General features: G+C 39.8%; 1 long non-coding RNA gene across 1 annotated transcript in view; it reads left to right on the top strand.

Annotated features, from left to right (window-relative positions):
• The window catches only part of LOC141983787 (uncharacterized), a 49,731-nt gene extending 39,692 nt beyond the window's left edge, over positions 1–10,039 (top strand). The window contains exon 3 of the long non-coding RNA XR_012638511.1: positions 9,947–10,039. This is a non-coding gene — a long non-coding RNA (uncharacterized LOC141983787). The remainder of the gene's footprint in view (positions 1–9,946) is intronic.
• The last annotated feature ends 16,172 nt before the right edge of the window (positions 10,040–26,211 follow it).

Genomic DNA, 26,211 nt, shown 5'->3' on the forward strand with positions numbered 1-26,211 from the left:
AATATGTTCAAACACCAAGTGTGTCATGCATTAAAAATTAAATGGTTGAACAAGAGAAAAGCTTAAATGTTCCTGACATCTATTCTTAAACTATAATGCTAATAGAAATTAAACCTGCACCTACAAGATGTGATTAAACTGCTTCTAGATTTTGTATGAACAAAAATTAACTTTAAGTTAATGCTTAAACATTTAAAAGTTTCAATTAAGTCAGAAAATCTTGATTACTTAGGGGCATAGCTGTAGGTGGTACAAATTGTCCTGGCTAAAGAAAGTAAAAAGGAAGGCTAGAGACAAAAAAGACATCCTTGAGAAACTGAAAGTCAAATCCTACTGTGGAAAATAAGAAGGAATATACACTCTGGCGGTCAAGTGTAAAAGTACAATTAGACAGATTGTCCATGGCTTTTTTTGTGTGAGCTCTTTCCGACATTGCATGCCCTATAGTAGAGCCAAACACAATCCTTGAACTCAAGGGAACACAGGGAGTGATTTCTTGGTCAATCCCTGGCATCAGACAAAGAAGCAAACTGGTAGGACTATAGGTCTTGGCTTACCCACTTCCACTATTTTTTTTTTTTTTGGAGGGAGCCAGATACACTATTCCTGAAGTCAGTACAGCTGTATATTCCCCCTGCACCCCAAGTAGGAGTTCTGAACAATTCATATCCAAGCTTGCCCTTGGGTAGCACAGCACCATACAACCCCTTATTCAGGGCTCTGTCTAGGCCCCAGTTCAGCAAGGTTTTTTAAGTATGGACCCAGTTCAACAAAACACATAAACATGTGCTAAAGTGATCTGCTGAACTGAGGCCTATGAACTGGATTCAGAGCTTTTGCTGTGTTTCTACTGATTTTAATGGACTTCGAATCAGACCTTAAGCATTTATCTTTAAGTACCTCAGTAGTTTCATTAAGTCAATGGGATTACTCACATGCTTACATTTATGCATGCTCTTAAGTACCTTCCTGAACTGAAGCCTTAATGACACAATCTAGTGCATAATGTTTACCCCTTCTATTTATAGCAGTAATATCAGTTGTAGTCAATTGATCTGGTGTTTTTCTACAGTTTTTGAGTCTTTCCTCTGTATTGTACATTAAATAAATGATCTGGATATTGCTGTCATTTATCTGCTATACACTAAGAGATCTATTCTCCTGTGATATATGTATGCAGCCTCATAAGAATGTAAAAGCTCTCGGAAGCTTTGTTTGTGTCATGTTAACACCAAAATATATTTTTCATTTAGTTGCTCTAGTAGGATTAACAAAAAGAAAAGGAGTACTTGTGGCACCTTAGAGACTAACCAATTTATTTGAGCATAAGCTTTCGTGAGCTACAGCGCACTTCATCGGATGCATACTGTGGAAAGTACAGAAGATCTTTTTATACACACAAACCATGAAAAAATGGGTGTTTACCACTACAAAAGGTTTTCTCTCCCCCCACCCCACTCTCCTGGTGGTAATAGCTTATCTAAAGTGATTACTCTCCTTACAATGTGTATGATAATCAAGGTGGGCCATTTCCAGCACAAATCCAGGGTTTAACAAGAACATCTGGGGTGGGGGGTAGGGGGTAGGAAAAAACAAGGGGAAATAGGTTACCTTGCATAATGACTTAGCCACTCCCAGTCTCTATTCAAGCCTAAGTTAATTGTATCCAATTTGCAAATGAATTCCAATTCAACAGTCTCTCACTGGAGTCTGGTTTTGAAGTTTTTCTGTTGTAATATCGCAACTTTCATGTCTGTAATCGTGTGACCAGAGAGACTGAAGTGTTCTCCAACTGATTTATGAATGTTATAATTCTTGACATCTGATTTGTGTCCATTTATTCTTTTACGTAGACACTGTCCAGTTTGACCAATGTACATGGCAGAGGGGCGTTGCTGGCACATGATGGCATATATCACATTGGTAGATGTGCAGGTGAACGAGCCTCTGATAGTGTGGCTGATGTTATTAGGCCCTGTGATGGTGTCCCCTGAATAGATATGTGGGCACAGTTGGCAATGGGCTTTGTTGCAAGGATAGGTTCCTGGGTTAGTGGTTCTGTTGTGTGGTATGTGGTTGCTGGTGAGTATTCGCTTCAGGTTGAGGGGCTGTATGTAGGCAAGGACTGGCCTGTCTCCCAAAATTTGTGAGAGTGTTGGGTCATCCTTCAGGATAGGTTGTAGATCCTTAATAATGCATTGGAGGGGTTTTAGTTGGGGGCTGAAGGTGACGGCTAGTGGCGTTCTGTTATTTTCTTTGTTAGGCCTGTCCTGTAGTAGGTGACTTGTGGGAACTCTTCTGGCTCTATCAATCTGTTTCTTCACTTCCGCAGGTGGGTATTGTAGTTGTAAGAATGCTTGATAGAGATCTTGTAGGTGTTTGTCTCTGTCTGAGGGGTTGGAGAAAATGCAGTTGTATCACAGAGCTTGGCTGTAGACGATGGATCGTGTGGTGTGGTCAGGGTGAAAGCTGGAGGCATGTAGGTAGGAATAGCGGTCAGTAGGTTTCTGGTATAGGGTGGTGTTGATGTGACTATCGTTTATTAGCACTGTAGTGTCCAGGAAGTGGATCTCTTGTGTGGACTGGACCAGGCTGAGGTTGATGGTAGGATGGAAATTGTTGAAATCATGGTGGAATTCCTGAAGGGCTTCTTTTCCATGGATCCAGATGATGAAGATGTCATCAATATAGCGCAAGTAGAGTAGGGGCATTAGGGGACGAGAGCTGAGGAAGCGTTGTTCTAAGTCAGCCATAAAAATGTCGGCATACTGTGGGGCCATGCAGGTACCCATAGCAGTGCCGCTGATTTGAAGGTATACATTGTCCCCAAATGTAAAATAGTTATGGGTAAGGACAAAGTTACAAAGTTCAGCCACCAGGTTAGCCGTGACATTATCGGGGATAGTGTTCTTGACGGCTTGTAGTCCATCTTTGTGTGGAATGTTGGTGTAGAGAGCTTCTACATCCATAGTGGCCAGGATGGTGTTATCAGGAAGATCACCGATGGATTGTAGTTTCCTCAGGAAGTCAGTGGTGTCTCGAAGATAGCTGGGAGTGCTGGTAGCGTAGGGCCTGAGGACGGAGTCTACATAGCCAGACAATCCTGCTGTCAGGGTGCCAATGCCTGAGATGATGGGGCGCCCAGGATTTCCAGGTTTATGGATCTTGGGTAGTAGATAGAATATCCCAGGTCGGGGTTCCAGGGGTGTGTCTGTGCGGATTTGATCTTGTGCTTTTTCAGGGAGTTTCTTGAGCAAATGCTGTATTTTCTTTTGGTAACTCTCAGTGGGATCAGAGGGTAATGGCTTGTAGAAAGTGGTGTTGGAGAGCTGCCGAGGAGCCTCTTGTTCATATTCCGACCTATTCATGATGACAACAGCACCTCCTTTGTCAGCCTTTTTGATTATGATGTCAGAGTTGTTTCAGCCTAGGATTATTAAAACTACAGTAGAACGTCAGGTTTACGAACTGACTGGTGAACCACACATCTCATTTGGAACAGGAAGTACAGAATCAGGCAGCAGAACACAGATACACACACACACACACATACACACACACAAACCCTCCAAAAAAACAAAAACAAAAAACCACAAATACAGTGATGTGTTAAATGTAAAGTATGAAAAATAAATGGTGAAAGTTTAAAAAGAAAGATTTGACAAGGGAAGGTAACTGTTTCTGTACTTGTTTCATTTAAATTAAGATGGTTGAAAGCACCATTTTTCTTCTGCATAGTAAAGTTTCAAAGCTGTATTAAGTCAATGGCCAGCTGTAATTTTTTGAAAGAACAACCATAATGTTTTGTTCAGAGTTGTGAACAACCTCCATTCCCGAGGTGTTCACAACTCTGAGGTTCTTCTGTAAGAGTATATGCAACATGAAAATCACATACAGTTCTTACTGAGATAGATTGCAGTGAACCAGCCAGTTTTAGGCATGCTGTAATTTCTCAGCCACATGTGTATTATTATGGTTATAGTAGAGTGTCCTACCTGATTTTATAAATAATATCCACTATACACCTAAATGTGTGTCAGTCTTGCAGACATAAGGTAAAAAGTTTAGAAATGTGGGTATGAACATTTTATTTTACTTTTGCCTCATTTATGCAATTCCATGTGATGCAAAATTTTACTGAAGTTTTAATGTAGGTAATAGCAGAAGACTAATTTAAAAAATGGATGGAAATCATGTCTGAGATCCTTTTATGTCCTATGCACCTCTAAACAGCCAAGCAATAAAGGGTTAATCCAAGCTTAAACAAGTTTGATTAGTTCTATGAGAAAATGAGATGTGCTAATTTATGTTCCTATAAGTCAGAACAAAATTTTATGCAGAGCAGCTTCTTTATTTTGATGACTAACACAATAATTAACCACGTTGTGTAGAAAATAAGGTCATCTACAGAAGTGTGCCAAAAAGTGAAGACTGTCTGACCTGCTAATTACTGATGGTGACTTCTAATATTCATTTTCATGTGGGTAAAATCCTTTCAACACTGTTTCATTTGCTTTTTTGAGCAACTATTCTTTTCCCAAACATCCCTTGACAATTCATCTTAGACGTGAATGAGTTCATTTTCACCTCGTATAATCATACATAAAGAAGTATTAATGTAGTGAAATAAGCCTGCAACAATGATACTGTCTGAAAACAGTCTTAAAACAAAAACTGGAGCACAAAGTAAATGTGAATAAAAACTGAATGAAAAGTTCTTGTGAACGTTACTTAACTGATTCTTCTTTACCATTCTTTACTTCAACAACTTACTTCCGTTGTAAATGGGAGTTGGACAAGGTCCTTGAACTCTAATTTTCAGTTTTTCTTACCTGAAGAATGGGGATAATACCTATTTTACATAGTTATTTTGAGAATTGAAGAGTCAATATCTGAAAGTGTTTGGTAAGTTCCAAGAGTTATCAATAATTTATGCCATTGTCTAGACTCTGTTTCTCACTTGCAAAAGTAGCATGTGGGGAGGTGGAAAAAGCCTTCTTACACCTCAAATTTCTTTAATGCTATCAAAACCAAATTATAATGACTCCTTTCCCCATATATATTCTTCAAGACATCTATTACATACCATATTTGAATTAAATACCCACTGTAGGGACAATAGAGAAAATATGGAGCTTATTAACAACAAAATGTAGTATACATAGGCCAGAATCCTTGGTATGCTTTAGGCCTAAGCCTTTAAAACATGTCAAAGAGAAGATGCTTCTGTGTTTCACACAAAGGAGATGCAGGTTTATAACAACTACAGCATGACTAATTAGACTTACAAATTCTTTCTACATTTTGAAATAACTTCCTCCTTTACCTTTTTCTTTGATTTTACATGCTTTACACCCATACATTTGCAAGAGATACAATAGACTAAGGTGTGATATTTGACCCAGAATCCTAAAATACATTATTGCTACTATATAAAATGAATCTAAAAAGTGTCAGTTCAGATCTAAGAAACTATATGGGAAAGAAAAAGCCATATAATAATGGCATTCTGTAACAGACCCCTTCAGTTCCAGGAAATTTCACTGCCTATACAACTTGACCACAAAATACTGCAAAGATTTCAGACCATGCTGTTTATTTTAAATATAAATGTGATCAATAAGTTATAGAGATACAAATAATCATTCATAATGTTTAACAAAAGTAAATCTAACAAAATATTTGTTGTTTATTAAAGAATGTGATACATTCAAATGATATGTTGAGAAGCCAAAATGAAGAGCACATATTTAAGCTGAATCAACCAAAGTGTTATAAGAACATGGCATGATTATCTGTATGACTGACAATTAGACAGAGAGTTTCATATATGAAGCCATCATACTAACGTTATCACAAAAGCGTAGGGAATAATCAAGTGCTGCATCTCTCATTAACTGTTATCTACTACTGGTAATTGACCAAACAAATGAGTCAAATGATTTTATGCTCTGCACAATGAACTAGTAACGAGGACAGAATCATCCAGCAGTGTGAAGAAAACTTTACATAAAGACTCTGTTTTAAGTTTTTGTGGTGAACTGTAAAGGTCGATTGAAAGAGCACGGAGTTGTTCAAAGTTGGCCAAAGAAACACACCACCATGGAAAGTAATTTGTGGAAGCAGGTTGCTGACCATAGCTAAAAACAGCAAGTGTTCAACATGTGGCTCAACATGTTTTACAGAAACTGGAATGGCACAAGATGGTTTGCAGAGAAATACTTGAATGTTGCAGATGGAGTTGCAAAAACTCCGTAGAAGAGATGCCGCATTGTCTTATTTGCTCATGAGAAGGAACACAACTTGTCTATTAGCTGGACATAGCAAATCTTAATCAGAGGAATGGGTCACTTCTCATTGGCCCATATCATCTTTGTCAAGAAGGAGCAGGTCATGCAATGCTGCAGAAAATGTGTAAAGTGCCCAGTGCTGCACAACATTTTGCCCCCTGAAGCTTCTAGACAAGAGACTGTGAACAGGGCCATCATCAGCTGGCCAGTGAGAGGGCCCCTTGCTTGGTAACAAAGTCTTGTCACTGACAAACTTCCTATTAACTCTGTCTTTGAAAGTCCTATCTAGGAAGACTGCTGCAAAATCCATAAAGAGGATAGGAATACAGATGCCATAACACCTTCAGTGAATCACCTCCTTCTTTCTCAAGAAACCAGTCATTGCACCTGTGAAGTTGAGCTGGAGAATCCACATTCATGCTAGTTCCAGTTGATAAGTACAAAATGAATTTTATCCATGCATTGCTTATCCAAGTGACGACTTGCTTATGTTAAGCAAAATCCTTCTCAGTAAGCAGGTAGCTGAGTTAAAACCCTCTGACTTACTCAAATGTATGATGTTCACTTGTATTTCACTAACAAGTTTAGTCTTAGTGGTCTAGAAGTTACACCACCAATGAGAAATCGAGAGGATTGAGACTAGTGAAACAACTAAGATTAGAGCTATTTGTAAGAGGTTACTGTGCTTTCCTACTACAAATGTTAGCCATGCAACCTCCTTAGTGTTTCCAAAAAACAAACAACCCCCCCACCAGGAACTAAAACAAAAACAGAAAAAAACACTAAGCCTAGAAATAATCCAAATTTTGTGATCAACTTAAATGTCAACTTTTGACAAGAATAGGAAGAAGTTTTGAATTACCCCCTAAGCTGACGATTTTACAATTAATTGAACCTTTGGTTAGAGTAGGAGAAGAACTTACAGTACTAGTTAGGTTCCAGAGAAACTGGTATAACTTTAATATTATTACCTTGTGATACAGCATGGCCAGAGGGCAGCAGGAGAATGTTTTGTTTTGTTTTGTTTTTTTTGAAGCAGAAAAAATTTTTATTTGTGTAACACTTACAAAGAATCACCAAAAAGGATAAAGCAAAACTATGCAACAAAACAAAAGCAAACACAAGGTATAACACAGCAGCCTTCAGGAGGGAGAAGTGTTCAGGTTAGCCTGGGCCCAGAGCCGGGGGGCTTCCTCGACACTCATGGTCTTCCACCCCCTCGAGTTACCTAGTGCCACTCCCAGTGTCACCGATTATTCCTCTCCTGAGAGTGCCCAACAAGATGGGCACAGCTGCAGGGTGGGCGGTTTGGGGTGGGGTGGGGGTTACACCCACTTGTTATAGGACCCCTCCTAGGTGACAATGATGATGGTATCCACAGCGGCAACAGCTGGGGCTGGGATCTCTCGCTCTTCCCCTCAATCAAAGGGTCAGACGGAGGGAACCGGATGGGGTCACCAAGCAGAAGCAGGAGAATGTTAGAAGGGAGCCTTATTCCCTGTAGAGGGAAGAAAGTTAGCTATAGATTAATTAAAGCCCCTGAAGCCAATTAAAGCACCTGAAGCCAGTCACCTGATAACCCCCACCTCCCACTTCAATCAGACAAGGGAAGGAGTTGAAGCAGAGTGTATTGGTGTTGGAGCAAAGAGCAGTTTGGAGGGAAGCCGAGGAGAGTTTGGAGAAGTGCTGTGGTGGGCTAAGAACACCAAGACCCTAGGTAAAGGGACACCTGGTTTGTGCAGAGGGAGGGCAGGAAGCCCCACAAGCTGAAGGGCAGGAGAGGGAAGAAGCTCAGGGGAAGGAACCGCTAGTTCTAGTGGTTTACCGCTATCCCTAGGGCCCCTGGGCTGGGACCCGGAGTGGAGGGCGGGCCCGGGTCCCTCCCTCTCCATTCCCCTCCTCTAGGACACTACTGGGGCAGTTAATACCCCAGTTCAGGGGTGAGAAATGATGCCCTGAACCCTCCCCAAGAAGAGAAAGTGTGAGACCCATCAAAGTAGTGCCGGCAATTTGCCACAACCTACATATTTTGTGTGTGATTGACTTGTACGTATATAGCCAGAAAGGCTTGGCAATGAGTGTTGCCTAAGCAAGGTAATTTTGAACTGAATTGATATTATTTGATTATTAATGTTTCAATTCAACCGAAACATATATACAGTGCAATTAGGCATTACATTAACAGATAAGCTTGATTGGAGATAAATAAGGATCTACATGTAAGGATCCATTTTGTATAATAATCACCTGCCAGGACTAGTTTGTGCCTTCTTCTGTGCCACAGCAGGGAGGCCACCATTTGGAGGCCACCAGAGTATGATTTCACTACAGGGACTATATCAGCATCATTATGTTGGCAAACCCCACTGGGTAGATGCAGCTTACATCAATGGAAGGGTTTTTTCTGTTGGTGTAGGAACACCACAGCCCTGGAGTGATGGTGTCTAGGACGATGGAAGCATTCTTCTGTCGACCTAGCTGTGTCTACACTGGGGGTTAGTTTGGCATAGCTACATCATGTAGAGATGTCCATTTTTCACACGCTGGAGTGACATAGCTATGTCAATCTAAATTAAGTGTAGACCAGGCCTCAGCTCTAGCTTTGTTTATAGATCAATAATTCTCATGTTCACAGACGTTTCACTTAGAATCATAGAAAATACTGTAATGTTTGTTCTATTTTTCTCTCTCCCCCTCTGGGAAACACACACACCATTTTAAATGGTTCTTTATTATTTTCATCCTTCTCAGCTATTTTAGTTTGTAGCATGTGCATATGTTCTGTATCTAGCTATTTCACTTCAGACCAAGTGTTATTTCTTCCTTTCCACTTCTCTCTTCTTTATTCACAGTTGTTGTTGTTTTTTTTTTTCTGCAATGCATGATCATTTATTATTTAAATCTTCTGGTTAATTTCCTGTTTTCATCTGTCATTTCATTGTGTTTGCTGTACTGCATTCTTATGTCACTCTCTCAGCTTACCAATTATTATAGTTAGGCTTGGAAGGATTAGATTTATCAGTAAATGTTGATAAATATATAAATATCAATTTCACTGTATGTACACACAAGCTGACTAAAAATATTTCCACCAACGATAACCATAATTTACAGATAGACAAAATAGGAAAAATGCTGCTTGAGAACTTAGAGCTTGATTTTACCTTGTATCTTTTGACATATACTGTTGACAATTTGTGTTTTACAGTTATAAAGCTTTAACTTTTTGAATCTCAGCATCTACCATCATTAAATAATTACTGGTTGACCACCACCCCCATTGTCTGATGCCCCATGATTTGTCACAACTGTAAAAATGTACATAGATAAAAATAGAAAAACATTTAAAATAAAGATCGATATTATCCATCAAAATTATAAAAAATTAAAAAGTCAAATTATGCAAGGCTCATAATACTGAGCCCAGCTGCCATGGCATTTGCAGTGTTTGTGTGACTGCCTCCAGTGCTCCATTGCATACTTCATCCCCTGATTTATCATCTTATCAGTTATTTGTCTTTTTCATCTCAAGAATTATAATGTTTTTCATTGGGATTGATGTTCAATATTTGCACTGAATATTTGTTTGTGCTTTATTACACTGCATTCCTCATATTTTTCTCAACCTCATGACTCGCTTGGTTTTTTGTCCTCAGACCCTATTTACTCACAGGCAGTAAGTGGTTATATAAAGCAAGAACACTTAACAGCATGCTGCAGAAGAGCAACTCACTGAGTGTGTTAATCAGGTAAGCACCAAAAAGTGCCAAGTCTTTCATGAGCTCATTCAATGAAAAAGTAGCACAATCTATACTTTAAGATCTATTCTAATATTAGTACACAGGAGATTTATGTGACTAAAAACTCGTATTACTGTTAAGCAAGAGTCCCCAGGGTTTCTATCAGGAGAGCTGAGGTACACAGGCATAAAGCCTGGAGTAATTAAGTGTCCATCAGCATTTCTATTATAAATCTAGATTTTAGGAAGTATAATATTTTACTCATTTCAAAATGCATCAGGCTTAAGTTTGATACACAATTTAAATTATTTTAATATGCATATTTAAGCCCCACTTGAAATCCAGAGTGGGAAGTTTGAAAAATTACATAGTTTCATAAAATGTCATGTGTTTGTCATTCATTTTTTTCATGTTATCTTTCAATTGAGAACATTAAAAATAACGTTTAACATATTCAAGATAATTACTTTTTATGTAAAGATAAAACAAAGGCATATTAATTATATACAACATAAAGAGTTTCATTTATTCTATACCCTTGGTAGCTAGTTTTGTCAGTCTTAAATACTGAAACAGGTATTTGCATTTGGGACCAACTCAAAGGTATAATGACATTATTGTATATTACCAAAAAGGGTGCGGGGGAGGACATATTAGAGAACTAAGCTCCTCTGACCATCACAGCCTGATCAATCCAGAGAAGGACCATTGGTAATTGACAAGGGATATTTGTTATGAAATGTGCTCTATGATTGATAAGATATTGTGATTGACAAGGTATGTTTAATGTCACATGTACTCTGTAACTGATGAAATAATGAACTATTGATTAGATGTCAAGACACCAGTATTGAACCTAGGCCCACCACATCCTTAGGTAGCATCCTTTGACACTGCATCATGGCGGTGCACTGAACTGCTATCCCTGACTGATAGCCTTAGTGATAAAGGGCTACAGTCCCACATGGGGCACACCCCAGGCAACTGATTGAATGGACAAGGAGCACTCTAATTGGGTACCTGGACTATATAAAGGCCCCAGTAGGCAGAGAAAGCTGTCTGAGCCACAGACCATTGCCTGCTGGTTGCTGCCTAGACTGCCTTGCCTTGTTACCTCACCTGACCCTACCTTGTTGCCCTGCCGCCTTCTCCTATCCTACCTTGTTGCCTCTCCCTACCTCGTCTCCCCACCCAAGTGACCTGGCCCTGTGAATTGGATGTTCCAGCCACTGAACTCTGTGATAATTCTGACCATTGCCCCGGACTGCCTCTGATACATATTGACCTGCTGGCTACCTAACCACCCACACATACTTGACTTCTGGTCTGGACTCTCCCTTAGGTCAATAAGAAGCACTTGTTGCCACAGCTGGTTTCTGTAATAGTGGTCCAATTGCAGAGGCATTTGTCATTTTCTGACTTTTATTCTTTTTAACCTCATTTCAGTTGCAGTATCTGGTTTTGCAACCATAAGCTCCAAACCAGCAAATGGGCGGGGGGGGGGGGGGGGGCTGGATTTGTGCTGGAAATGGCCCAACTTGATTATCATACACATTGTAAGGAGAGTGATCACTTTAGATAAGCTATTACCAGCAGGAGAGTGGGGTGAGGGGAGGTATTTTTTCATGCTTTGTGTGTATAAAAAGATCTTCTATACTTTCCACAGTATGCATCTGACGAAGTGAGCTGTAGCTCACGAAAGCTTATGCTCAAATAAATTGGTTAGTCTCCAAGGTGCCACAAGTACTCCTTATCATTATTCCTGTCACAGTTCCGAAGATAGCTTGGGACCTTCCATGGTCTCCTTGAGGACACCCCGCTTAGGTAACAGCTGGAGGACTTTTGAGATCTTTTTCCTGGTGGGATCTTATGATCCCTCCCTCAAGACTGGGAACTTAGACTCCCAACTCCTTCAGTTCATTGATCCCCTCAGCAGGTCTGATTTTAATTCAGCACCTGCAGTCCTGTTCTTTCAGGGGCAATGACGGGGTTATGCAGTGACCAGTCAGCCTTCATAAGCCAAAGTACTGTTTATTCAGAACAAAAGAAATTAAACAGAGAAACTAAACAGTTTATATGCATGCCTCGCTTACCAGCTGTCACTCATTCTGCCCCTCTTGTAGGGCCTGCCTCACATTAATTCTTGGTTAGAGTGCTAGTGAGTGGCCTTTCACCATACATCAGGGTGGTCTCTTTATAGAGTCACTTTATAGGTCACTTTCGTTTCTTTGTTTACTAGGCCTCTTGAGTCAGATCAAATTAGTATATGATGTTTCCGTCAGGGGGTCTGACTTCTCTAGATTTGCTACCTGCCTAGGTATTTGCATTAATTATCCCTGTGATTTTAGTTCCTGCAGGAAGCCCTGTAACTCACACATAGGTCAAGAATACAATCCCTACCCCATAAAGATGCATATAAGCTTAATAAAGTTGATACAATAGTCTTGATATTCCATGTGACCATAGTATCTGTCACAATCCCCATTTTACAGAGTGAAAAAAAAAATGAAGCATGGAGAAGTGAAATGACTTACCCAAGGTCACCCAGCAACAAAGCCAGGAATAGAACCGATGTCCCTCAATGCCCACTCTAGTGTATATATAGGGTCACATGTCTTCTTATGTATTAGCCACAAGGATTCTAAATAGGTATTTTTCTGTATTTAATTTTGGTAAATCAGGACAGTCCAGTAACATAATATTAGGGATTATATATATATTATATATCCTTGAAAACAAACAAACAAACAATTATCTGACACTCGGATGAGAAGCTTTTTATTTTGGGACATTCTCAGAACCTATGAAGAGGATTTCTTGCACTATAACATTCCCTCCAGCATATTTATTTGATTGATTGTGAATTGAACATGATCAGATCTCTGGTTAAGAAATTCACTATCTTAATTACAAATTGTTCTACAGAGTTACCTGGCAGTATTGTCAGTATGAGGCTTGTTTGGGGAAAAAATAAATGAACAAGGAAACCTCTCCAGGGTCCTTGAAGGATATAATGCTAATCTCAATGAGCAGTACAAGTTCCTTCTTATATAAAGAATACCAATGGGACACTAGGATTAGCTAATCTAGACCTGATATGAGTAAAATTATTGAAATAAATAATTTTTACATAAGGTAAGAGACAGATAAACTTTGTAATTCAGTAGAAAACTCATGAGTCCTCCAAGACTCTGAATGCATAATTCAAGAGTAGAAAGACTAAGTACTTAGCAAATGCTTGTGCTACATTTAAAGAACAAAAAGTTCCTTCAAGTACAGTGTTTCAGTGATTCACAGAGTAATGGGAGGATCTTTCCTCAAATAGTTGATGAGGAATGATAGTCAATTTATGTCTGAGGGTCTGCAAACCTGACCCATACAAGAAGGGGAGGGAAGTGGGAGGAAGTGCAGTGGCCAACTGGAGGCTTTTTGAGATCCTGAGGGACTTATACAAATATAGAGTAGAAGCAGATTGGTACTGAGGATCTTATATTAGTTGATACATAGGAGGAATGAGGTTGCTTCCAGTTTCCCCCTGGCTTTCCTGCTCTAGGACCTGTTTTGCTACAGAACGTTCTGACCCACCTCCCCTTGAACTATAGGAGTGCAAACAGCCAAAGATTGCCACCTGTTTGCATAGTTGTGCTGACTGGGAAACAGGAAAGGTGCTCTTTGCATGGTGTCCTTCCTCTAATGCACCAATGCAGAATAGCCACATTTTGGCACATAAGCAATTTATACCCCTATTTAGCAAAGTACTTAAGCATATATTTGAAGTTAACTGTGGAGGTCATATTTGGAATCAAAATGACCATAGTAAGTTAGAGAATTGGTCTGAAGTCAAGATTAAATTCAATAAAGGCAAGTGCAAAGTACTATACTTAGGAAAGCAAAAAAAATCAAATGCACAAATACCAACTGGGAAATAGCTGGTTAGACAGTAGTATTGCTGAGAAAGGATCCGGGGAGAGTTATAGCGGATCATACATTAAATATGAATCTAGAATATGATGCAGTTGTAAAAAAAGGGTAAATAGTACTGTAGGGTGTATTAACAGGCATATCATATGCAAGACATGGAAGGTATTTGTTCCACTCTACTCTGCAATCATGAGGCCTCAGCTGGAGTACTGTGTCCATTTTTGGGTGCTAAGCTTTAAGAAAGCTGTGGACAAATTAGAGAGTCCAGAGGAGAGCAACGAAAATAAAAAAGCTTAGAAAATATGATTTATGAGGAAAGGTTAAGAAACCTGGGCATGTTTTTTCTTAAGAAAAGAAAACTGGGGGAAGGGGGGTGGACAGCTTCAGCCAGGGGGGTTGAGTAGTTCAGTTGCTCTCAACCCCTTTCAGGAGCCTGATTTATCTTGCATACCCCCAAGTTTCATCTCACTTAAAAAATACTTGCTTACAAAATCAGACATAGAATACAAACGTGTCACAGCACACTGTTACTGAAACATTGCTGACTTTCTCATTGTTACCCTGTAATTATAAAATAAATCAATTGGAATATAAATATTTTACTTACATTTCAGTGTATAGTATTGTTGCAGGGCATGGGCTCCTCATTCCCCTTTGTGACGGCGCAAGGGTTGCTATAACCCTGCAGCCAAGTCTATGCAGCCACTCTGGGTCTCAGGGTAGTATGGCCTAATGGCATAAGTCAATATTGTCACCCTCTCTATCAGGGCAGGGCAGCCTAACAACCAGAGTCAATAGTATGGCCTTACTACCAGTGCAGTCCGGTCTAGAGGTCAGAGTCAACAGTACAGGTGGAAGAGCTGGGCCACCACCCTGGGGTAGGTGGTGACCAGGGGAAGGGGACTTGGGTCCTCCCTCTCCACTGGGTCCCAACCCAGGGCACTGTCGGGTTGCCCTCCACGAGCTCGGCGGGGATCCTGCCGAAACACGCCAAACTAGTCTCTGCTTCTACAACTGAATCCCCGCAAAGTTTCCCTGGGTCACTTCCTACCCAATTTTGTGCAGTTTGCCATCTCAGGGTCCCTACAGTCTCTCCTCCCTCTGTGGCATCCCAAGCATGGGTGTCAGGGTTTGTCTCTATCTGGCTGGCTTCCATGTCCTGGAGTGCAGGTGGTTCTGCCAGCAACGCACCTCCTTCCTTTCCGGCGGTCTCCCCTGAATGAGTCACACTGTTCCCTTTTTTACCTGGTCTCCAGCTGGAGCATGCCCAGCAGGGTCAAGGGGGCGAGGCAGCCCTAAGTATATAGAGCAGTATAAATCACTCGTATGAAATTTTAGTTTGTACTGACTTCACTAGTGCTTTTTATGTAGCCTGTTGGAAAACTAGGCAAATATCTGGATGAGTTGATCTACCCCCTGGAAGACCTCTGCATACCCCCAGTATGCATACCCCTGGTTGAGAGCGACTGGAGTAGATGACCTCTTGAGATCCCTTCCAGCCCTACATTTCTATGATCTTATGGGCTTCAACATTTTGTTGAACAGGGATGGACTTAAGTGTGTGCTTAAATGATGAGATTTTTTGGGATCCTCGTGTGGTATAGGGGACTGTGTCTTGAAGGACTGACTTTACGAAGTAGAGTTGGAAGTGTCTGTGTTGTGCACCTCTAATTATGCACAGCCAGTTGGATCTGAACACCACACTTAACTTGGGTTCTGGGTTCCTGAACCAAAGTGAATTAGTACTTTACATGTATTACTAAGAAAGCTGACATATTTTAAAGAATGAATCTGCAAATCTTATACAGGTGTAGATGTTGACTCTTGAGTGCCAGGAGAGCAGAAATAGGTGAAAAGAATCCTTCAGCAACCAAGTACTGGTGGGGAATGAGGCATTAAGTTTTGCTTGTTTTTAAATTATGGGTTTTTTTCAAATGGATGCATTCTATGCTCCAGGTGCAAGTATAAATAGTTTGATGAGACTACATACACAAAATTGAATCAATGTTGAGTCTTTACAAACTCTTGGGACTAATATCCCTCTCCAAATCAACTCATTGCCTGTTCCTAAGCTTGGGACAATAGATACACCTGGTGGCACATTATGCCTGCTGATGTAGGGAGAAAACCAAGCTTTGGTTGTGTTAAACCAAGCAGGAAAGCAAGTTCCAGAGTGGAGGACAATTCCCTGAACACCTTGCTACCAGCCAGTCTCCATTTAAACCAACAAGCTATTCGTTCAAGCACCTTAACAGATATCTGGTACCACCCACAGTATTACACTAAAAGAAAGGTAACCTCTAAGTATAAAAGAAAGGTAACCTCTAAGATAGTGAGGACCCAAGACATGAAGGGCTTTAAACCTACACACAAAATAGTATCTAAAAATAAACAGGAACTCTGTGCAAACTACAGAGCATGTTTGTGGGACTCCAATAAAGAAGCTAGTAGCCGTATACTGCATTAGCTGAAGTTTCTGAGAAGCCTGTCAATATAGATCCAAGTATAGTCTATTACAGTAAAAAAAAAGATCATGGAGATAACTAAGGCCTCAGGATTATGATGAAGTTCAGCATCTGAAAGAAAAGTGCACAATTCTATTGCCATCATGGGTGGAAGGAATCAGGAAGGGGAAGGGTACTTGGCCACTATTATCTGGACATACAAAAGCTGCTAAGGAACCAGAAATGCCTAAAACTACGAATTTCAAGCATGCTGTCTTTGAAACTCCTTCATTTGAGGGTTTTGGTACAATGGCTTCCATTAACCAAACCTATCAACATTACCTCAGTCTTATCCATGTTGATCATCTCAGCTACCTCTCACCAAACCTCACTCTTGGTTAGATACTGGAAAACCGATTAACTGCACCATCTGAATCCAATAAAATTCATGTCTCCATGGTGCTGTTGGAGAATTAGTTTAGCAAGAGCACATATCATACTTTCTAATGTTGTAGTCAGCGTCCCTTCTTCCAGCACAGCTCTTCCTTACCAGTGTGCAAAGGAGATAGGCAAAGTCTACATTCTAACCACTTCTTTTCTATGGGGAAGTGCACTGGAGGTTGTGTTGACCGGCCTCCCTACATGCCCCTCTCATGCAAGTAATCAAGTTCTGGCTGCCCCTTGATCAAGAGATATGAGGAAAAAGAGGGGGCTCCTTCACTCTTTCCACACCCAAACATTGCACAATCTCTCACAAGTTGTTCAACCAATGATCTTTTATTAACTACAATTCTGCAATAAGACTTCTTCTGGCCAGAGATCAAGAACTCTGCTAGGTGATTCCAAATTGCAAGTTGTTTTTTATAGGTATCTTAGACTCATAGGCTTGAAGGTCATAAGGGACCATCATGATCATCCACTCTGACTCCTGCAAATTGCAGGCAAGAGAACCTCACCCACCCATTACTGTAATAGGCCCCTAACTTCTGGCTGAGTTACTGAAGTCCTGAAATCATGGTTTAAAGACTTGAAGCTACAGAGATTCCATCATTTACAGTAGTTTAAACCTGCAATTGACCTGTACTGCATGATACAGAGGTTGTAGCACTATATTATAGGACTAAATTAAGACCACATAATGCATATGCACAAGAGGGACAGATTAGGATTGTGTGGACAACCCACTGACTGCACACCCTTAGCTGTCACCTACCATGCCACCCTGGAACTGGGATATCAAACAATTTCAATCCATATTTGATGGGGGCCATATCTGAAATAAATCTTTCCCAAACATGCTCTTCTGGGCTTTGAACAGCTCCCACCTCATCATCAGAAGCAACTTCCCCATAAATAGGACACATCAACTCAAAGTGGCACCACACCCTGCCAGAACAGTGGATGCAAAGCCTGCAGATATATCTCCATGGCTACCATGATCAATACCCCACAAAACACACCTTTGAAGATTCCTGGGTCACATGCTTATTACAACATCTGGTATACTTCATCCAATGCATGAAATGCCCCAAGAACAACTATGTGGGTGAATCCAGACAACCACTACACTCTTGAATGAATCCACAAAGAAAAATCAATAGACAAAACCACCATATCAACTATGGGAAAATACGTTTCAGAAAGCAATCACTCTACAGCCGATCTTTCAATACTTGTCCTCAAAGGAAACCTGCACAACACCACTTTCAAAAGGTGAGGCTGGGAACTCAATTCTCTAAGTCTGTAAGACACCAAAAGCCATGGCTCTAACAGGGACACTGGTTTTATGGGTCATAATAATTTGTAGCTCATTACACTGCCTACTTTGAATTGCTCACTTCAAACCCTTTATGCATAACAATCTAACCCCCAGTTGCTCACTTCATTTCAAGTAACTGTCTCCAGCGTGTTACCCATTAACAATCTGTCCCGACCTGTATTTATCTCAGACACTCTGCTTCCTTTCCAGATCTGAAGAAGAGCTCTGTGTAACTCAAAAGCTTGTACCTTCCACCAACATAAGTTTGTCCAATAGAAGATATTACGTTACCTGCATTGTCTCAACTTTAATTCTGGCATTTCCCAACTTTGCTTCTGCAACCTTAAATTCTTCAAAAAATGAAGGGTTTTTATGTAATAATATCTAACACCTTTCTAGGTGTCCTGCACTTGTGTGAGATATCCAACCATTCTAATTGCCCTGTTTCATTTAGGAGTTAGACGATTGTACCCTGCTGGTTCAGAATCTGAGTTAGTATGCAATAGCAGCCTATTTGATAAAGGGATTACAGTGAGCCTGCTGTTCTAAAAGAACAAACTTTGAAATGTACTATTAAGCACTGTGATGAACATTTGATTTTAAACTCTGTTGGGGGAGCATCTTTTCTCTTCTTTGAATAGGGAATAGCACTGTTTTCTGGGAAAGATTTTCTTCCTGTGTGCGGCTCTTCCGTTTGCAAAGCTGTTGTAGAAACTTGGCTATATTGCTCTAGACTTCTGAATGAATTTTAAGGACTTTCTCCTCTTGGATTTACATTTGCTTCTTTTTGTAACTTTGTAAGTAAAGAAACCAGACCTCACAGAAGAACTCGATTGCATGAGAGAGACTGTGTGAGGTTTGTTTAAAGTCCCCTGAAGAAGGGGGAAAAAGGGGTGTGGTAGAGGCACAGTTGGCCATGAGGGGGCACTCAGGTGGCAGCCACCATGTTACAGGGGTAAACACCAGAGAGGGGGAAGAGCTATATAAGTTAAAGCTCCATTAATGTTAGCAAAAGTACAAATTGTTATAAACTGGCCATGAACACATTTAGGCGGGGAAATTAGAGAAGGTTTCTAACCATCAGAGGAGTGAGGTTCTGGAATAGCCTCCCAGTAGGAGTTTTCAGGGAAAATAATCAAATTAGTTTTACGATGGTACATTTATCAAGGTCTGTAATTGGGATTGGAAGATGAGGTTGGCTGGGGTGATGAGACACTACGCTTTGTGTTTCCGGGGGTCTGCTCCAGGCCGATGTTTTATATTCCTAAGGATTTGACTTCACTACCAGGCTACATCCGCACCACTGCATCAATCCAGTGGCACTGATGTAGCATGTCTGGTGAAGATGTGCTACGCCAATGGGAGAGTGCTCTCTCATTGACATAATTACTCCACCTCAGTGAGAGGCGGAAGCTATGTCGGCAGGAGAGCATCCCCCATTGACATATTGCGGTGTAGACTCTGCTTTAAGTCGATGTAACTTACATTGCTTAGGGGTGTGTGTTTTTGACACCCCGAGTGACGTAAACTACATAGATTTTAAGTGGTAGTGTAGACAAGCCCTACATCTCATGCTTTAGTCAGTTACCTGAAAAGGCCAGGAAGGAATTTTTTTCCATCTTTCGTCTGAAACATCAGAGGTAGACACAGCTGGAGATGGGACACCAGGTGGGATGGGATGGTGCTCTAAAGTACTACAGAGAATTCTCTTTCTCAGATGGTTGGCTGGTGGATCTTCCTCACGTGCTCAGGGACATACTGATAATTAGGTTTGATGTCAGGAAGGAATGTTTCCCTCAGTCAGATTGGCAAAGACCTTGCGGGATTTTCAGCTTTCTCTGCAGCATCAGACACAGGCTGCTTCCTAGGATCAATCTGGATATATATATCACCAAATCAACTCCCTTCTGTAGCAGAAGACTTGGGTATTGGTGCATCTTTGTCCCCCATTCTCTGCCTGTGGCACACAACAGTTTAGTCTCCTGAGAGCTGTAATATTTTAGTCTAATCCAGGGAATTGGGCTCAATCCAGGAGAAACATTGTGGGGGTGGTTAGTGGTTTGAGATGTGCAGAAAGTCAGATTAGATGATCTGGTGCTTCCTTCTGACCTTAAATTCTATTAATCTACATCTCTCCTCTGACTTCCTGCCACATTTTGTCTTCATACTTTAGTATGTTTCATTCTTTCATGTATCCCTTATGCTTGTCTATCTCCCACTGCTGCACTTTCAGATCCTGCTAAACCCTCATCCTGCATCAGTCCTCCCAGTGCTGGTCTCCTTATCAATGAGTTCTCACCACCTCCCTTATATGAATTGTTAATCCATCTTAATTATGAATTCTTATTATGCCATGTTCATGATACTATTTAAATGCTTAGGGCCAGATTCTGCCAACCTTACTCCAATTGAGTAGTACTCAACTCTGCAAGTAGTAACAATGAAGATTATTCGGGAACTGTCCGGTGCAAGTAAAGGGGACAGAAGGTAGCCCTTACAAAATTCATTAATTAAAAATTAAAGACTAAGGATTATAAAATACTGTCAGTACTGTCTATGAAAACCATGGGAGAAGGAGTGAAACACAGATTTAAAATCCATTTAAGATTGAACATATTTATTTTGACTCTACCAGCTTCAGTCTCCTCATGGGTACATTGCAGTCATCTTAATGCTGAATGTTATTGATGGTTGACATTAGGGGGAAAAGAGCAATTAACTTGTATCTTAAGGGGTGACAAGAAAATGTTCTTTACACTTCAGTGAAAGCCACCTTTGTGACGTTCAACAAGCTCCAGTATCTAGGGTATATGTTTAATAATGTACCATCTTCCAGATACTGGAAATAATGTTTTGTTTATTTAGTTCCAAGAAAATATTTTTTTAAAACATCCTCCTGGTAACTCTAGAGTACATGCACAACTATATCAATGTAATACAAGCAATTTACAGATCTTTGAATTGTTTAAATAAAGGATTTTCAAAGATGGTAACTAAATCAATATTTCACATCAGAAACATCTGGTCTGATTTAAGTTGAACAATGCTGTGAGATTATTTACTCACCTTGATGAGGTACAATAAAGCATGATGAATGAATATTAGTGAAGCACTTTCTAGTTTTACAGCATTTTTCACCCACAGCACTCAAGATATTATTAAAAACAGCAAACCTACTTTATTGTGTATCAAGAGAAGAGAGATACCAATTGACTAAAAATAAATAAATAAGTATTTGAATGAAAGCCATGCAAGTGTATGTCTGAAGTTCACTCATCTGCTGTCACATTGCTACATATTCTAGCTGTTTCAATACGTCTTCACAAACAAGTTTAGTAATAATCTCTGGCAGCAAATAAAACATGCATTTTTTAAAAGTTAGGAAAACACTTTGACAGAGACCTTAAGAAAATTATTAGTAACTGGTGTTGTTATCCCTTTAGCAACTGGGAACCTACATTATATATAAATTAACTATCCTAAGCACGCCTTTGGGCAAAGGTCTGAAAAAGTGTGAGTGTTACTTATTGAAGGGTTTTTTGGGGTAATGGAGCACCGATATATACTCCTAGTTTATAACTAATTAAACTAAGTTGCATTTTAATTAAGTTATTAGAGAAATATTCTCTGTTGCATGAACCCCTTGCTTTTGTTTTTAAAGAACATCCCATATATCCATTTAAATAGTTTACAGGATCAAATTTCAAAAGTCATTCCTTTGTTTTTTTTGGCTTCTTGAATTAATTTAATCATCTACTTTGGGGAATTGGCTTTGTATGGTCTTTTGGATCAAAGAGCAATGTAATCCACTAGTTGGGAAGGGCTGATTAGAAGGCTATTACAATTTTATTGGCATGTAGTGGCATTTAATAATACAAATATGTGTCTTCATTACCTTCACCTCACATTAACAGTTGACAATGTCACCACCTCATCTGTCTTCCATTTGATATATTGTACTGTCATCTATTTTGATCAATGTATATCAAGCTGTAAACTCAGCCTGCCTGGGGAACCATGGAGGTATGAGCAAGTCTGGGAAAGATGAAAGGGAGAAATATTTTCTTTCCTCCTGGGTAGTTTTGACTTTGTATTCAGCAAAAGCAGAATTACTAAATATTCAGTAAATACTTAAATACTTGCTTTTATGGAGTCCTTTATGGAAAGCACACAGAGACGAGAGACTTGCCATTTGGGCCTCCAGGAAAGACTAAATATGTTTTCTTGCCTTCCAGAAGAGTAGCTTTGGGAGTCTGAGAAGATCTGGGATAAATGGGCAAAAAAAAAGAAAAAAAAAAAGAGAGTATAGTTCTCAGCCCATTGTCAGGAAGATTCCAACCACAGACATATGCCTGATGTAACTACTAATGAAAAGCATGTAAGCCTGTAAAATTTGAAAGCAATGTATGTGCCATGGTGTCCGGATGGCTCACAGCCATGAGTGCCAATCTAAGGTCAGACTGTCGAAAACAGGGCAGACACCCCAAACTAGTGGTATATTGTGTTAATAGTTTTCACCAAACCAGTAACAAATGTGAACTCCTGGATCACTATATTTGTCTTATCATGGAGCCGCAGACAGTCTCCCAGACAAACTGGACTTTAAGATGGAAGGTCACTAAAACCAAAATTCACCACATTTTAGGTTATTTCCTAGCCCAAGGGGCCAGTCACTTACCCGAGGACAATGGATCCTCTTCGTCTCATCAAAGACAATGCTATAGCCAATTTCCCTAATAAACCAACTGAAGATTTATTAGCTAAGAAAAAAAGAGTTATTGAGAGGTTAAAGCAGGTAGAATAGACTCACCTGTAATGCAAGTTTGTACTCCAAATGATAGCAGTTATGTAATGTCTGCTAGTTCTCCAGAAGTCTCTCAGGGATACCCAAAATGGCTTTGGGGACCTCTGTCTGATCCTTCAGGAGTCCCTGTCAGAATTGAAGCAGTCCAGAGATACAGGATCATTCTCTTAAGCCAGTATATGTAGACTCTGCTCACAGAAGACAAGCTAACAGGTGTCAACCCATGTGGGTTCTGCCTTTGATGAGGAATAAGCAACACAGATAGTCTATGAATTCCCATTGTTGAACTCAACAACCCTTGCTTTGAAGTTAGTCTTCTACTTCTTTTGGATTCACAAGTAACTTATTTACAGTTGTATACATAATGCAATTGCCTGTCATTACTTTATAATAGGGATAGATAAGAAAAAAACAATACAAGTATCACTCATTAGTATTCATGAAGTTCTAACACCTGACTATATGCACACTTTGATCTAGGGTTATTATCTAGGGACATACATAATATAATGCAATAGCAATCAACAAGTTTATAGATAAATGAAGACAATGCCATTATCATTTTACTAGTTTTCATGAATTTAGAGAAAGCATTCTTACCTGGGCATATGCCATGTAAATATAATGTGATAACGCCCCCTTTGGCTCTATTTTAACAAGTGAATTGGCTTGAACACAGTATGACCTTTTAGCATTTCTTTGATATACACACATAAATGAATTGCCCAATTGCTCTAGCCTAAGCTGGTAATCTGTTACAGCATCATAGTATGATTTCAGTTTCACCTCAATGTTTCAACATCACGTAAAGATGCTCTGTGCCCTCTGAAAGTACATGACTAGCTTATGAAGTTTTCTACTGTTTCTTCTACTCTTGTCAGTTTTTCACATGTTGGAAGGATGAATGCTAATCTGCCTGATATGTGAAGCATCCTCAATGACATGTAAAAGAATGTAAAATTGTATTGACTGGAGTACGTGAATCATGTGACCCATTTAAACAATAGGTGAATGGGGTCATTCTGGATCACATCATACATTGTAATGCAGAGGCAATGATTGTTTGTTAAAGTTCTCACGTACAATTAGTGCTTCTGCTGTTGAAGGGAGTAGAACTTGATTTTTAAAATATATTTTACTAGACACATAAAATATTCTTTTATGCAATAAAGTTCTCTAAATCCATGAGAAATTCCTTTAATGGCTCATTCATTTGTTCCTCTGCTCATTTCATAAACGAATATGTAATGGATCTTCTGGAAATCTTTGAAATATTCCCAGTGTCCTAGGTATGGAGCTAGAGAAAGATCCATCAGAACCGTAATCTTAATAAAACTTTAGGGCCATACTCTGCATGGGCCTTACACTAGTATGCAGCGAGAGGGGAGGGACTAGGTCATCTTTGGCCCTGCATGACACACATAAGGTTCAGGCAGAATTCCAGTTCCTGAGCTCAAAAGACTGTTTCTGTCCTGATCCCTGCACCTAATCCAGAAAGGGGAAATGACGAGAAGTAGGCAGAGCTATGGCTGCATTCCCTGACATGGGAATGGATGAAAACCCTAATGAGCAAGGCACTGTACAAACACAGAGCAAAGACTGTTCCTGGCACAAGGAGCTTGCGACCGAAGCATGAATCAAGAGACAAGAGATACACAGACAGACGAACCGGAGAGCAGAAAGAAACATTAGACAGTACCGGTAAACAAGATAGGCAGTGATCACAGCACAGCAGCTGCCTAACTGTTGTCAAGATTTGTCATCACGGCAAATGAATGATCTAAGAAGGGTTTAGAAGGAGGTAGTTGTGACGCGGTATAATTGAAATATGACAATTTATATCATTAATATTGCCACTGTTACACAATTGCAATAAATCTTGTACAAAGTATGTTATGTAAGGTGTCAATGGAAAAGTTATGATTTGCTGATTCTGGTTATCCTATCTGTATGTATGTTTCTTTTTTTTATCTGAAGTTATGAATATTGATTATATATCTGTATTTCAAGTGTGTTTGTTCCTGGGGTAACACCCAAGAGTTAGTTTACATCCAGTCTAGCCAGCATATGGTGAATGGATCATTCAAGATGGTAGCCCATTAAGGACCACTTAGCTCTCACAATGGATATATAAGCTTGTCCCCACCCGGTGAGCCTTCCCGTGGATGCTTCAGCCAGGATATGGGTAATGGCTACTTCTATGAGTCAACAAAACTTGTAAGGGTTTGTGACTAGCTCATGTGACCATGGACTCCATCTTGTGCCTGTAATTTTCCACAAACTAAGACTGAGAGCATCCCTCCACAGGGATGAAGGTATCAAAAACCCTGGAAATGTCTCCATTTTGCCTCTTTCCTACTCTGATCCCTGGACTATGGACTTACACTAAAAGGAGCATGGACTGAGGACCTTCCAATCTTTTGGAAGTTACCAGAGACTTGACAAGTTTATTCTATCACTGCTTCAAACTGATGCAAGAACTTTGCAATGATTGTATGTATTTGATTTCCTTAACTATTTTAACTTTTTCCTCCTTCTTTACGCCTATAAATAAATCTTTAGATATTAGATATGAAAGGATGGCAAATAGAATGATTATAGGGTAAAATCTGAGTTATATATTGACCTAGCCACCTGGCTGATCTCTTGGGATTAGAAAGACCCCTTGTTTGATTAAACTGTTTTTAAATAACCACTCCTCATAAAGTCTAGTATCTGGGAGATAAATGAGTGCTGGAATACCTAAGGAGACTGCATTTTTTACTTATGTCTTACCACACTGGTTAACAAGAAGTTTACTTTTGTTACTGGCTTGGTATATCTTATGGAAGAATAACCACCAGTCTGGATTGTGTCTGCCCTATTTCTCAACAATTCATCCTGAATTTGGCATCCTTAGCTGTGACCCACTGAGGCACGGTGACCATAGCTTGCAGATGTTTATGAGCTCCTCCTAAGTATGAGGGCAGTATTGGAGAAATCATGAAGATTTTTGTTTGCAATTTTAACAATACATACAATCCCATTACCTCCTTCCCATACATCACATTAACTAATGGTAACTCTGACCATCATTTTAAAATTTTATAATGAGATAATATATATAAACCTATCTTCTCTGTCACAAAGAAGTGGCCAATACCCCACTGTGAGAAGAAGAGAGTAGACCACAGAATACACTGCAAGTCATACAACATTGGTTAGTATCTGTAAACCCAGACATTGACTGTAGGGGCATAATAATAAATAATAT

This window comes from Natator depressus, chromosome 1 (genome assembly GCF_965152275.1).
Source record: "Natator depressus isolate rNatDep1 chromosome 1, rNatDep2.hap1, whole genome shotgun sequence".
NCBI classification, from domain to species: Eukaryota; Metazoa; Chordata; order Testudines; family Cheloniidae; genus Natator; species Natator depressus.